Source organism: Grammomys surdaster, unplaced genomic scaffold (genome assembly GCF_004785775.1).
Source record: "Grammomys surdaster isolate TR1022 unplaced genomic scaffold, NIH_TR_1.0 125357, whole genome shotgun sequence".
In the NCBI taxonomy this organism is placed as follows: Eukaryota; Metazoa; Chordata; class Mammalia; order Rodentia; family Muridae; genus Grammomys; species Grammomys surdaster.
Genome location: NW_021620229.1, coordinates 460859 through 476873, shown reverse-complemented (window position 1 = coordinate 476873; position 16015 = coordinate 460859). Strand labels below are relative to the sequence as shown.

General features: G+C 43.9%; 1 protein-coding gene and 1 pseudogene across 1 annotated transcript in view; one reads left to right on the top strand and one right to left on the bottom strand.

The window, feature by feature from the left end:
• Atp8a2 (ATPase phospholipid transporting 8A2) overlaps window positions 1-16015 on the top strand; it is a 429785-nt gene that overhangs the window by 197830 nt on the left and 215940 nt on the right. The gene's annotated exons all lie outside the window — the stretch shown is intronic.
• LOC114637634 lies at window positions 1980-3088 on the bottom strand (annotated as a pseudogene).

Below are 16015 nucleotides of genomic sequence, written 5' to 3'. Positions count from 1 at the left end.
CTCACAGAACATCAGGCTAAGTCCTGCCTATGGTCCTGAGATCGATCATACTTGTGATGTGGATGTTGCCATCTCTGGATGTTGTTGGGACTGGCTTCTCATACCGCTGCAGCAAGCCTTTGTCAGAATGCTCTTCAGCACCTAAAAGATTCTCCATCAACAATAATGCCTTTCCGAAAGGATTCCTAAGCGTACGCTATTCATACTGGTACTTTTCCAGTTGAGATGGGCAGTCTTAATGGCATGTCCAGTTGACTGGTAACATGGCCAGTTCAATACCAAAGAACCTAAAAGCAAGCAAGCATTCCAACGACAAGAAGGGAGACTCGTTGATAGTTTCCAGTTGGATGCTGACACGGATTTGAAGCAGGATATGTGACAGGCATGTCAGAGTTTCTTGTTGGTGCTCAGCTTGGGAAATGAGAAGGAAGTCTGGCACATGAGCAAATGGAGCTTTCCAGGAAGGAGCTCAGCAAAAAGAATCTGAGCTTGAATTTGGACTCTTTTGGCCCTTTGATGAATGGAACTATCTTTCAATAAAATAATACAAATAACATTGTATGTAATTTTGTATGTTGTATATTATTACTCTGTATAATTTTGTATATTTTGCAAAAGGATGTGAAACTGAACTGTAGTTAGAAAAGATCAGCTATGGTTGTGTTCTCTCCCATGGACAAATGTTATTTATGCCATCCTGACCCTTAGCCTTAGTAAATCAAACATCTGACAGTTGTAGCCCTGGAGTGGAGAGAAAATCTATATGATACAGAACTGTAAAATCAGGTCAGTGGCAAGGCTGAATTTACAGCTGGGGTCAAAGTCCATATTGAATAATCCATAGATAGTTCTCAACTTTTACTTTAAACAATGTGCTTACATCTCCAACTTTTTGGACTGTATGTTCAAAATACCTCTGTGACCAAAGAGTTGCCTATAGAACCAACTTACCCCTGTCTTGGAGAACCCCAGGGCCCACAGGGATCTCTGCTGAGTTCCTGCCTCCTTTGGAACATGAGAATCCTTCTTCCCTGGGTCTCCTGATCTCACCCAGGAGTTTTAAAATCATTTTTAATAGGAATGGTGTCACCATCTTTGAAAAGGTTTAGAATACCTGTTTTTCTGTATGCTTAAAAGAAAAATCTGAAGTGGGAATCAATATAAACAAGGGAGATGCATGTAAAACCTGTGGGAAGAGTTAATGCAGGCAGCATGCATCCTAAGCAGAGAGAATACACTGAAAATCATTCGGCATAGACCGCGTGTGCATCATTGTTCCCCATCTGTACTTTTACCTTGCGTGGCCCCGAGGCCATGGTCAGCTGGGCTGTAGACTATTTAGTGGAGAGCTTCATACACCATCATTTATCTGGTTCAGCCATGAGCACTGCTGTCACAGTGTCATCGTGCCAGTGCTCACAGAACCCTTACTTCACTTCATAATGACAATGTGAAGACGGTGATGCTGGCAACTTAGCTTGGTCAAGGATAAGCTTGTAAAATATTTCCCTGAGCTGAAAAGGCAAATGCTCTCAACTTTTTTTTTAACCTTTAAAAGCACCAAATTTTAATATCTAAGTCAATTTGGGGGTGAGAGGGGAGAAACACTATCAGGAACTTCTCTCCAGAACAAAACAATGATGTTCATTCCTCCACATGTCCAAATTAAAGGTCTACTGAAACCAAAACAAAAACCCAAACCCCACACAGAGGAAAAGAAGATACTAAAATCACATTCTAGGGGGTCAGTGCATTCTGCAGTCTTTGCTGGTCTAATTGTCCTTCGGCTGACTTTTAAAAATTAACACCCTAACTCATCAAAATATACATTTTTCCCATTGGCTTTTTTTTAATTAAAAATAATAATTAAAAATGAAAACCGCTTGAAGGAATTCATGAACAGTTGCCTGACTCATTTGATGGCATATACAGCATATGGAGGTCAGGAAGGTGGCTTGCAGCACACGTCATTCAGGGGATGCTCTTCTTTAAGGCTTAGCTTTCTTCCAAACAGTGTAAAATACCCACAATTCCAAGTATGAAGGGACACAGACAATCTCTTTTGAGAATTCCACAGGACAATACAGGCGCCCCAGCTGTTCTTCGTAGAGTGATAGGGCTTCAGTCAAGTTGACACAGTTCCCCTGTGTAAAGTATTTTCCATCCTGTTTCAGAACCTTCATTGACAGGTCAAGAATCAGTCTGAGAAACTCCCATGTGGAATCTTCTTCTGGAGATGTAGAGATAGGGACAACTGTCAAATCATTAATCACATAATCAAACTCTCTCCCTTCTTTGGCGTACCTCTTCAGTACTGGAATACAGTCTTCTGTAAGAACCTGATAGCAATCTCCTTTAAGATTGTCTAAGACATCTCCACATGTTCTCCGCATGTATTTCTTACATCCATCAATTACCATTTGGTCAGTCTCTACCACAGTGACCATCTTTGGTTTCAGTTTGACAATTTCACATAATATGCCTCCATCTCCACCTCCCAGAATCAGTACCTCTTTGCCAGTGTAGTCTTCTTTACCATTACCCATGATCCCTGGGTATAGGACAAGTCACTCTCTGCCAAATTAACATCCCCGCTGAGGATGAGAATATTTCCAAACTGCTTTGAGTGTAGAATTTTAATGTTCTGACAGGGTGACTCTTCATCATACACCACTTCATCTATGTCATGCTCAACCAGGCGCCCGTCAGCTGTAGGCCAGTATCTGTCAATGGCCCCTCCTCGAACTATAGGTGGTAATCGCTTCACCCGCCCAGTACTGTCTTGACTCAATTCTTTCATTTTCTCTTCTATTTTGTTCAAAAGGCTATCAGTTTCTTATTTGCCTTGCACATCACTGTCGTAACTCTGAAGGTCCAGCAACACCAATCCATGTGGATAAATTCTCAAATTGGCAAAGCTGCCATTCTTGTTTGTGTAAGTTGCTAAATATCCATGGTCCTGCCAGGTGTGCACGGACTCTGTCATTCCCTGCTCCTGAAAAATGGACTGAAGGCCTTTCAGAATGGCCTCACCATCAGCTTTGGCGCCAAGCGTGAAGTCGAGTGTGCTGTGTCTTGCTGCTGCCATAGTGTGGCGAGGCCCTGTGCCAAGCCTGGGGAGGCGACCGCGGGAGACTGAGGGACCGAGTGGCATGTCAGGCTGCGGGCCAGCGGGGAGTACGCTGCGCCGGGGGAGGCCCCAAATGCTCTCAACTTAATGAGAAAAGACAACCTCTATGTTGAGGTTGCTACAATCTGTACTAAGAATCTTCTGTCCATGAAGCTGTGGAGGGCAAAAAAGATACAGATGCCAGTTGTGCTGTCACATTTCAGACTGTGAAAGTTAGGGCCACAGCACAGGGTGGATGCTTAGTGGGGATGAAAAAGGTATTAAACTGATGTGAGTGTGTGTGTGTGTGTGTAAGAGAAAGTGTGTGTGAGAGTGTGTGTGAGTGTGTGAGGTAATATGTATGAGTGTGTGTGTCTGTGAGCGAGAGACAGTATGTGTAGAGAGAGTGTGTGTGAGTGTGTGAGATAGTATATATGACTGTGTGTATGTGTGTCAGTGAGACAGAGAGTGTGTGTGTGAGAATGTGTGAGTGTGTGAGGTAGTATGTATGAGTGTGTGTGTGAGAGTATGTGAGTGTGTATGTGTGAGAGTGTGTAAGTGTATGTGTGTGAGAGTGTGTGTGTGTGTATGAGAGAGTGTGTGTGAGAATGTGTGTGAGTGTGTGAGATAGTATTATGAGTGTGTGAGAGAGTGAGTGTGTGTGTATGTGTTTGTGAGAGAGTATTCGAGATAGTGTATATGAGAGTGTGTGTGAGTGTGTGTGTATGAGAAGAGGAGAATTGCAAGAGTTGTGTGTATGAGTGGGTGTGAATGAGTATGTGTGAGAGTGTATGTGTGTGTGTATGTGAGAGTATGTGTGAGTGTATGTGTGTGAGAGAGTGTACATGTGTGTGCATGTGTGTGCATGTGTGTGCATGTACTTGTGCATGTGTGTGCGTGTGTGTGTGTGTGACAACCTCTTTAAGGTTTGGTAGGTAATCTCACTGGCTTCAGTACCCACCATGAGGGTTTTGAAATCCATCTTCTGTGGAGTGTAGGAAGAAATTTAATTTGGTAAAATTTGAAGGCATATATTACAAATTCTCATTTATCTCATCTCAGAAATCTTATAACGTGTGCACCTTCATCTCCATTTCATGGGCTAAGACAGAGTAGTATTGAGTTGCCCAAGAAATGCAAGTACATTAGTTAAAATAATTTCAAATTAGCTCATGTGGTGGTGCACACCTATAATCCTAGCTTGGGAAGTGGGAAGAGGAGAATTGCAAGTCAGAGGCCTGTAGGTAGAGTTGCATAGTGAGTGTGTACCTCAAGAGACACTCATAATCATAACATTGAACGACCCAATAATTGGTCCTCAGAAAATAAAATTATCCAATTCATACATTTTAGTGTGATGTCGATTTCATCTGATTTCATTAAGATTTTTTTTTCTACAAATATGTAAGTTAGGTTCACTGCAGAGATTCATTAGATTTTTGGACTCTTCACTCAGCTGGTTAATTAATTACATATTTTTAATTCCCTTCGGGATTTGGGGATTACAATAGTGTTTAAATTAGTAAGCGGGCGCTTCATCTGCACTGTTACATCTCTTTTCTGGGGATTGAGTCCTGGCCCTTCCACATGCTTTGGTTAAATACCCCAGCACTGCGTTCCATCCCTGGCCCACTGTGTTTTCACTACAGTATATGGGCAGTGCTAACATCACACATGAGCTATAGTTGTATGAGTTAAGAAAATGCCACTCATGAGGCTGGAGAGAGGACTCAGTGGTAGAGAGTTTGCTGCCCTCGTGCGAGGCCTGAATTCTGATCCCCAGCACTCAGGGAGGCAGAGGGAGGAGCCCAGGGTCCGTGGCCAGCCAGTGTAGTTCAAGCAATACACTCTAGGTTCAGGGAGTGATCCTAGATCAAAAAATAAGATAGAGGGGACTAGACATAGAGAAGACATCCAAACTTGACAGGAAGCTACACATACACACATAGACACAAAGTTTTAAGTAAAATTTAAAAATAAGAAAATATCACGGTAGAAATTTTTTTCCTGGAAAGAGATGATAGGCAGTGTTTCCATGTTTCCTCTGTGTAACTTCATGTTGGGAACATTCCAGAAAACTGCCCAGGGTTCTGTCTGCCTGGTGTTTTGAAGTTATGAGTGTTTTGAGTGACCTGGTTTTTCCCCAGGACATGTCAGAAGTTTCTTAAGCTTACTAGAACTTTGTTTAAAAAAAAAAAATGTTATGTGAACTTTCTGGTTAAGGCACTGAATGAAATGTTATGACACAGAGAAGGAAAAAAACCTGCACATTAATCAACACAGGGTATTTTTCATTGGACCCTGTCCAGTTTTTATCTGTGATATTTAATGGAGAGTTTCATAAACCGTCACCATGGTTCATGATGGCATAACCATCATATGGAAGGCAGCGGCCACTTGTTTAATTGTGTTGTATGGACCATAGTTTGATGTCTTAATTGTGCTTTTGGTAATAGTAAATTAATCAAAAGAAGTCCCTGTTCTGCTGAGCAATTAGCCTGAGTTTAGAGGTTTCTGCTTCAGGGCCTGTTCATCAGCTGAAACTCTCCCAAGCATCGGCTTGGGAGCCCACAGAGCCACTGCGGTTGCTTTGAGGCCAGCAAGGACTGTGACCTGCTCACACTACACAAGGGGTCTGTTTGAATTAGCAGTTATTCTGGCGTGGTTTGTGGCATTTGCAAGATGGGATTTTCTCCTTTTCATTTTAATGTTTTTGGGTCGTGGTGAAGGGCCCACCCCACCATCTCGACCACTTATACATACTTTCAATGTTTCACCAGCAATATGTGGAAGTTAAAATAAATGAACATATTTTCCTATGCTTTGAAAGCTAAAATATGTTGGTGACCAGAGGATGGTGACATCATCTCAGCAATTGGTATATCGTGGGTCAGAGTTGTTCACCATCTTAAAATTATGGAGGCCTTAGCAATCATTGCTTTTCCTTGCAGTTAGAACATGCTGATGCTTTTATTTTTAGGATTGGGGCCATTTGTGAGGAACAATTGTCATGCACTGAGAAGCTGGAGACAGATCTTCCAGCACTCAGTGATTGTCTCTGGATGATGGGGGAGGAGTCTAGCTTGTCCTTTCCAGAAGGTTTTAGGGCTCAGAGGAAGACTGTGGGAAGGTGAGATGAAGAGAGAACCTGAGACTGGGAACTGTCTTCAAAATGGAGAAACTTAGCACTCCCTAGCCTGGGAGCTAGACAGGGGAAAGGGGAGGGTCCAGGACAAGTGCTTGGGTTATGGACAGTCAAGACCCAAGCCCTGGCTAGAAGGGGAGACAGTCCAGAGAAGAAGACACCCCTTCATGGGAGGATGTGGGAGGATCCCTTGGAGGGGCTGTCTCCTGAACCAGACTGGCTTAGGAGAGGCCACAGAGGACTTTCTATAAGTGCTTTCTGGAGTATGCACTGTACTTTTGGTCAAACACAACTGGGGGACATTCCAGTGGAACACAGATACTCCTGGGCCTGCAATGGTTCACACCTCAATCAGACCTCAAGTGCAATGCATCTAACACACGGAATCTGCTGTGTACCACATCTGGACCTAGCCTGTCTTGAACATGTATACCACATCTGGACCTAGCCTACCTTGAACATACGCAGAACATTCTTTTAGCCAGAAATTGAGCAAAATTATCCAGCCCAAGGATTATTTCATAACAAGAGCCCTGGCTAGCGCATAGAGTTTATTAATATAGTGAAGATGAAAAAAATAAATGTTTGTATATTTGTGCTTTCACACCATCCACGAAATCCAACAGGGGGTGGAGAGATGGCTTAGCAGTTAAGAGCACTGGCTGCTCCTCCAGAGGACTTGGATTCAATTCCCAGCATCCTTATGGTACCTTCTGTAACTCTAGTCTTGGGATATCTATCGCCCTCTTCTGGCCTCCCTAGGCACTACACACAGGTGGTGCACAGACACAGTGAAGACTTAACTCAGTTGTGGAATGCTTGTCTGGAGTGCTCTAAGCCCTCGACTGAATCTCCAACACTGAAAAACTGTCAGAAATCTTAAGGTCCATACCTAGACACACAGACATATAATCATGGGGTCAATTCTGTGATATCCAACTCTTAGTTTTAAGATAGGCTTTACACTGGGTGATTTTTCCTGGCTCTATAGGAAAATACAAGTGTTCCAGCCCTGTTAAGATGGATAACCTAGTCTGATAGGCTGGTTAGGTATACTTAGGATATATTCTAACATATATTTTAGCATATGGTGCATTTAGAGAAGAATCTGAAAACAACAATGTGGAGTGATTAGTGTCAAATTTGGAGGTCCTGAATATATGTTCTCCTTTGAATGGCCTCTCCTGTGAAATCTGTATTCATCTGTAATTCCCACTGAGTGGCAGTGCTGATGTAGCCAGAAGCCAGCCTCCATGGCCTTCCCCCCTGACTTGACACCCTCTCCATCAAATGTCCTCACCCCTGATATTGTCCCCTCCACACTTTCATACTGCTGTGCCCTCTCCAGTTCCTGAGTTTAGGTGGCTTCGGCTTAGTGTTAATTATGTCCTACTCATTCAGAAACCAATGTACGTAAGTCCCAAAGAGGTGGCCCGGGAGCCTGGCACTTTTACTGGTCATCATGTCATTCCTGGGCAATGACTTTGGGCCCAGCTACACTGGCACAAAGGAATCAAAAGATTTTGTAAGAAAAACTACCGAGTTTATAAATTTCATATTGCATCTTCAAAGCACCTTTAGGGTCACCGCTAGTGCCACCATCTTCAAGGTGCACTTGCCCCTCTTTCCTTGGAAAACTCAGCTTAGCCTGTGAATACAAGTCGACTCGGTTGGTAGGTTTCCTCATTCACGTCAAGCTTCCTTCGAGAGTAAATGTTCATGGTTAACTTGACTCCATTGAGAAGTCCTTGGGGACATATCTCTGGGCATGTTTGTAAGGATGTTTCCGAATTTTAACCGAGCAAGTTTATGAATGTGAGTGAGACATATGTGTCTGCCATCTTGGACTGAACAAAAAGGAGAAACTGAGGAAGCTAGCCTGGCATCTGCACCCATCTTTCTTTGGTGCCTGCCTGTGGCAGTATGGCCAGCTGTCTGTGTTCCTGCTGCTTCAGCTAAAGCCCCATTTACCACCACCCCTTCTTTACCATGATGGGCTGTACCCTAAACTGTGGTTCAAACTAAGTCCCGTAGATTGTTTTTATTAAATATTTTGTATAGTTCTAGTCTGGTTAGGTTTTGTCAACCTCTATTCATGAAGTGTCCTTGGTGCCAAGCTTCTTATAGTGGTGTTTGGCCAATATCTGTAGTTTTCTAACTTGCTTTTCCCTGCCCCACCTTCCTAGACTAAGTATTTAGCTAGGCTGTGCATAAGCAGTCTGACACAGGGCAGGAGCAACGTGCCAATGTATCCTGTATCCCCCACCTCACTGGGGATCACCAGGGGACAACACAGCACTTACCTATATAAGCTATAAGATATACAGCTATATCTGGACTCTTCTTTTGTGGCTTCAGACTTACTACTTGGCAAGAGAAGGGACAAGTCTGGACAGGGCAGAGACACTGTGCCCCATGTCTCTAAGATACTGTGAGACAAAGGCAAACCACATGACTCAGACCACTGCAGGAGAGAGGTGACAAACCTGGAAATCTGAAGCCCACAGTTAAGTGTAGCTTCTCATGAGTGTGGTCCCCTGATGGGCTAGCCCGGTGGCTCACTGTTGTCATTTCAGCATTGTAGAAGTTATGGTGGGAGAATTGCCACACATTAGAGGCTAACCTGAGCCACATAGTAAGATCTAGGTCAGCCTGAGCTATGTTGTGAGAACCCATTTTTTAAAAGAAGAAAGAGAAGAAAAGAAAAAAAAAAACAGTCACTTCTAGCTAGCTTGCAGACCAGCTATGGGTTGGCCAGACACTCGAGGCAGTGTGGTTACTGCTCCTCTCCCTACCATGTACACACAGCTCTGCTGTGCAGAATGGAACATGTACAGCCATAATGAGTCAGTGTCTTCAGAATGCCAGGGGGCAGGCCACAGCACAGCACCAGCTCTGTACCAGGGGTCTGAACTATGCTGGGAAGACTGGACCAGTACCCGCCTGGGTGGCAAGGGGAGGTGACTAGAGGGAAGGGCTCTTCTCTGACATCTTAGTCCTCAGAGTGGTTTGTCTCTACTGGCTGCCCTTGTGAGTCATATGATAGAGCCCCTGATGACAAGAGTCTCCTCATTCCTGTGCTTAGGGTGTACTCAAAAGACAAGAGCCGCCTGCAGCAAAGTTCAGGGAAGGTTGACTCCCCAGAGTGAGGAGAAAATCCATTTCCTTTCCTACCACAGCATCTGGAAGAAATAGAAATGGGCTGCATCCTAATCACCATCGGAGAACATTAGGGCCAGCATTCCTGTGCATTTCCTCAGTCATTTGCCCAAGGACTCAAAATGAATCACTCTCCTTGCATAGCCATGGATCTGTGCGACTTTTCCAGCAACTGTGGGGCTCTGTGGATTTGCCTGCCTCGGGCAGGCTTGGCACTTCCCTAGTCCATTTTGATGAGCCTGAAAGTCTATTAGTTTTAATAATTGGATTTCCTTGGGCTGTCTGTTGGCGTAGACAGGTGTATTATTCACTTATTAATCATCTAGTACTATGTTACATGGTTGGGCTTCTGTGTGTATGTGTGTATGTGTATGTATGTTAATGGGGTGCGTATGTGTATGCACTGTGTACATGTGCATGGGGTAGTCAGGGCACAAACTCATACCATCTGGCACTCTCTACTGTTTTTTGAGACAGGATCTCTCACTGATCTGAAACTTGCTAGATGGGTAAGCTAGCTACCCTGTGAGCCCTTGAGATCCACTTGTCTGGGCCTCCTCTACTAGACTTACAAGTGTACACCACAAAGTCCATTTGTTTTAACGTGAGTTCTGGGAATTGAATTCAGGTCCCTGGGCTTCCGAGGCAAGCCTTTGCCTCCTGCACTATCTCCCCTATCACGGGCTTAGACTGAAGCTCACAGAATCTGAATGAGACTTTGTCTGACTTTGGATGACAAGCCTAGGACAGACGGAAAAAAATCACCTGTTTTCCTAAAAGACAGAAGTGCATGCTGTCATCTCTGTTACATTGCCGGACCCCATATGAGTGCATGGAAACTGTCTAACCTAAGGGAACTGTCTAATGTAACCTTAGGGAATTAGAGAGCATTGCCACTGTGCTGCTTGGGAAGAAGGTCACTATGCCAAAGCTGTAACTGCTTTAGATTCTATGATTATGTTCAATGTATGGAGGGATTGGGGAGAAGGAGAGGGGAAGGGGAAGGGAAAGAGGGAGATGAGGAGAGGGAGAGGGAGAGGGAGAGAGTGGCTGCACACGGGCACGCACACCTGAGGGAGCAGGTATTCTGGTAATTTCTCTTGGATCCTTCTGTCATGTCTCCCCAGCTAAGGCTCACTGTGGTTGGTGGCTCCTGTTTCGGCGGAGGTGGACACAAGCATGGCATTTCATAATGTAGGAATGCAGGGTCAAGGCATTTAGTTGCTAAACCTGGGATCCTATGCCATTTGTATTACTGAGCATGGCCATGCTTTGCCGTGCCCCACATCACCAACCAAAACACGTTATAGCCCTAAGCTAGCCTGGTGTTCACTATGTTGATCAGGCTGGCCTCATATACATAGAGATCTGCCTGCCTCTAACTTCTGAGTGCTGGGATTAAAGGTGTGGCCACCACACCCATTTCTTGACTAGAACTTTCTTCTTTGTACTCTTCCACTCTGGAACCAGTTGTGGTTCAGGCAGCTCTGTGCCTGGCTAGTATCAGCCTTGAACTCCCCTCCAAAATGGAGCTCTGTCTCACACTGCAGCTGACAGCCGCATAAATGTGACATACTCGTGGCATATGCCCAACCCATCAAACCATGTCAGTAGCCAACTTGAGTTTTAAGTAGTGGCTACTAATTGCTGAAGGTGGCAATTTGAGAAACATGGCTATTAGCATATTCATTCACTCCGGAAACTGTGGCTTCCAGGCAGAATTGAAAGTCCAAACCTGGGATCGATGTCAACTCAAAGCCTTTATCTTTCATCTTTTTTTAAAAAATCAAAACCGCCATTCCTCAGTTAATGAGATGACTACAGTCTTGAAAATGAAATGGAAACAACTTCCATTAAGGAAGGGAAAGAAAAGAAAGGTGCATTGAAATATACAAGGCCACTGCAGCAAACAAAACAAAACAAAAACAAAAAACCAGTAATCCAGCAAACACTTGTTTGTTAGCTGTTTTGTTTGTGCTAAGGGATCTAAAAGCAAATAAAACAGGTCACTAGTATCAAGTAGTGTATGGCCCATGAAGGCATAGCCCGATGACTAATCAGATACTGAGCCAGGAAGTACCATTTTGATGTTAACACTCAGAAGACAAAATTTCCCATTAAGATGTGGAAATGTATGTTGGCTGCTGTTGTAATTAGTGTGTTAGATACATGTTGCTGCAACAAAATGCCTGACAAAACCCAGTTTAAGGAAGGAAAGGTTTATTTAGGCTCCCAGCTATGCAGGATAGCACGTCACTGCAGGAAAGGCAGGGAGTTGGGAGAAAGACAAAGGTGCTCTCGTGTCTGCCAACAGAAAGCAGAGAACAGTAATGCTGGCACTCAGCTGGCTTTATCCTTTTGTCCAGTCTGGGACCTTGACCTATAGAATGGTACCATCCACACTTAGGGTGTGTCTCTCTACCTTAACTTACCCATTCTAGAAAGTCCTTTACAGATGTGCTCAGAGATCTGCCTCCTAGGTCTTGTCAGGTCGAAAGTCAGGGTAAACCATTATTACTATTGGTCTGACTCCTCCCCCTGGGCATGCAGTGTCTTGGGGCCATATCCACTGTGCATACAGACCTTCCTGTAACTATTCTTCATGCCCACACATCCCAACCACCACCGCCATGACTCTGCACCATCGACCTGATGCTTTTCTATCTGTTCTTCTCTGTCATTCTTTTGCATCTCACAAAGTGTTTATATTCATTGGGAGTCGCTTCTGTGCTGGTTTGGAATGAGAGAATGCCACTAGGCTTTGTTACTTTGCTTTGGGCAGTTTTACTTACATGGTCATGGAGAAGGAAAGCATTATTGTCTTCTACTATTGAGATCAAGAATTGGTAAATTGTTAAATTTGGGTTTGGGTTTTAGAAAGGTGTGTGTGCTACTTGGAAACTTTCATTTCCATTCAACAAATCCAACTCTGAAGGGGAAAATAAAAACAAAAACAAGATAGGAAATGAAATGAGGAGAAAAATACTTTGACCTGCAGATTGTCACCTCCCACTGTGGCACACATGTGGCATTTGCCAAAGCTGTTCCTTTGGCTTTGTGATCTCTCAACTGCTTAGGTTAGATGGGGCTGCCCCCACTTTTTTCAGAGCTCGAGCCTTTACAGTTCGGTCCTTACTCAACTGGGAATCAGGTGACCTCTGGCCCCTGGCACAGGTGATGGCAGAAGGGAAGTTCTAATTGAAGCCGACTTAAACATCGCCTCATCATTGTTAATTTCCAGGGCTGCATGAGCTCATGTAGCCTGGTCCTATAGGGACTGTAAGTCTGCTCTGAGATGTCAAAACCCCCAACCCTTCTCAGCTTTCCTCTCGCCTTCGTTTCTCATTCCACCTTCCTCACAGCAGAGGTCAGACACACTGTTGTGAAATACAGAGCAGTTGTAGTGGGAACAGTCCATGCATGTTAACTTCAAGGAAGGTAGACACTCCCGGGAGGGTCTCAGGGCCTTAATAAAGCACTTCAAGGAAGCAGAGTATCGAATTAATGCTTTTTGTGCTGAAAACATTAAGGTATTTAAATGTGTTATTCTAATCCCTGTTCCAGCCTGGGAACAGGAGGATCTAATATCTTTCACTTAAATCCCAGCCTTCCCAGACGGCTCCATTCTTTCCAGCTTCATTGAGGAAGAGGCAGCCTATCCCCAGTCACTTTCAGTGATTATTAAACCACGTGTAATTCACAATATGCACTCCATTCACTCTCCACGTCAAGTGAAGTTGCCCAAATCTAAGAACATGCCACACCGTTTCCTGGACCGGTTAGGTGTTCAGATGCTAGGTTTCTCTCAGAACCTCACTGTGGTTGTTCTACATCCAGGGAAGTGATAAAATCATCGTAGACGTGCCCTGTCTCAGTGGCAGGGTAAGCTGATCTCAGGCAGATGGGCAACCGCTGCTTTCCTCAGCTCTTCTCTGACTCTGCTGCTGAGGTCGTTTTACAGCCTTAGGCAGGATCAAGTTAAAAGGTTTGTTCGGTTAATAAAAAAAAAAAAAAAATCAGGTTGCCATGGCTACTCACAGCAGTGGGAAGAGAGGAGGCTTACAAGTGTTGAGAGCAGCCACCGGTGACGAAGCCATTAATATCAGTCAGATGATAGATAACAGACTGGTCAATTGATAGATGATAGATAGATAGATAGATAGATAGATAGATAGATAGATAGATAGATGATGGATGGACGGATGGATGGATACCCAGATAGATAGGCAGATAGATATTCTCTAGATCTGTTTTTAGGGTTTTTTCCTTTATAAGTCCTGTTTTTAAAGGAAACTTTTGCAGTGTTAAACTAGATTTAGATGTTGTAGAAGAACTTTGGGTTACTAGAGTAGCTAGTCTTACATTTTTTTTGTTGTTGTTCCAAGGTTTATGGGTAAGTAGTACTATACTAGAATACCTTCCCACTTAGTTTCCTGGAACCACAAAAGAAGAGTAGAGTGCATCGATTTATAACTCCAAGTAAGCCATGCAAACAGAGTTCAGCACACTTGTGGTTTACAGAAAAATCAAGGCTACGTCTTTGGGCGGTGCATTGTATGTGCAGAGCGCCAGAGGGACAAGCTGTATGTGAGTAAGATTCTAGATCAACAGTGACATAATGTTCCTTTAGATAAAGTACTGCCATAGTAACATACTCAGGCAAGAACGGTTTTTAAAGAGCTCCTCTTTTTTTTGTGAAGTACAAGAACTGAAATCTTAATTTTAAAAGCTGAATTATGCCAGGAATGATGGTATAGTGACAATATATATGCATCATATGCACTGGAATGCATAGGCACGAGCGCACGTGTGTGTGTGTGTGTGTGTGTGTGTGTTGTGTGTGTGTGTGTGTGTGTGTGTGTGGTGTGTGTGTGTGTGTGGTGTGTGTGTGTGTGTGTGGTGTGTGTGTGTGTGTGTGTGGTGTGTGTGGTGTGGTGTGTGTGTGTGTGTGTGTGTGGTGTGGTGTGGTGTGTGTGTGTGTGTGGTGTGTGTGTGTGTGGTGTGGGGTGTGTGTGTGAGGTGTGTGTGTGTGTGTGGTGTGTGTGTGTGGTGTGTATGTGTGTGTGTGTGGTGTGTGTGTGTGTGTGTATATGTGTGTACATTCCAATGCCATCCTGGGCTACCCTTTTCCTTCTTGTCTCAAGAGAAGAGTAGCATATAGAAATGGTGGTCTATCCTGGAAGATGGAGACATTGTACCTTAGAGATTTTGATAGTGAATCCTTATACCTTCTTAATAAACTTCATGGCTTATGTGATGTCACAGGAATAGTAAGCTCTTGTAGTTTAAATGTAAGGCATGTGTTGAATTCCCAAAGATACTGTCTAGTTACTCTACCAAGACAAAAAGACAGTTGTTCACACTGCTGCCTGCTGCTTATGCTAGCACAGACTCTTGGTGTTTTGATTGCTGCAGCTTTCCACTGCAGAACCTTGTGACTGATGGTGAGGAAGTGTAGAGGATGTTATGAGATGTCCTGATCTGTAGTTTACTGAGGTGCTGGATCACACCAGGCTTCATGTCATTTTGCACCAAGGTTTATCACCAATGCTGATAGATGTTCATTACTGTGTTCATCTCATAAATTAAATGCTTACCCTATCAGAGACTGTGTTGAGTAGTTCTTAATGGTGGCAGAGGATGATTCCAGGCAAATTCTGATGGTCATTATCCAAGGTGGCCCAAAGACCGTGTGAAAAAGTCCTAATGCCCGGAGAGCAAATATCTACAAAGCCCTCAGAGTACTTATGCAAGATGATATCCAGGGATGAATGGTTAGCCCATAACAATCAAAACATTGTGATCTGAAGAAGCAAGGTGGAAGAAAAGACCGGGCTCACATGTTAGCCCTTCCCAGGAGAGCCTTTGTGAAGTCAGAGTTTGTTGCTGCCCATTTGTCAATGGGAGCTGTCACAAGAAGTCTGGAATGTTTTCAAGGACCTTAGCAGGAAATAGAATCAAGACCACCAGCATGTTGGTCAGGAAGTTTGCAAACGGTGTCCGTCCCTGGAGCATAGTAAAATGACGTATTTTTATCTGCTTTCTGTGAACTATCATTCATGGAAAAATATGGATTTCACAGAGGTGTCCAGACAATCTTGAATTCTTTTCTTCTCCCTATGGATCAATAGACTCTCATGGTTGTCCAACAACAGCATGTGGCTAGGTCAGTTGCTCATGTGGAACTGTGGTACCAATGTGTTCTTTTCTCCATTCTTTGTAGTTATGACTAGAGGTGTACTGCATCTTGGAAGTAGGATCCAGATGATCAGTATTCACAGAATGTCTGCTGTGTAACATTTGAATTTGATGTTATGGATCTGGTGAAGAGTGGGGTTGATGGAAAACCAATCTTCATTGCTTTGAAGGTGTCGTGTGTGAACGTGGTGTGCATGGGAGGGCGGAGCTATGAGAGGGGAGTCCCGTTCCTTAATTGCTGCATATTTTGGAGGGAGTATCTCTTTAAGATTTCTTATAAGAGGGCTTCCCTCCAAGGATGTATGTGTGTGTGTGTGTGGTGTGTGTGTGTGTGTGTGTGTGTGTGTGTGTGTGTGAGAGAGAGAGAGAGAGAGAGAGAGAGAGAGAGAGAGAGAGAGAGAGAG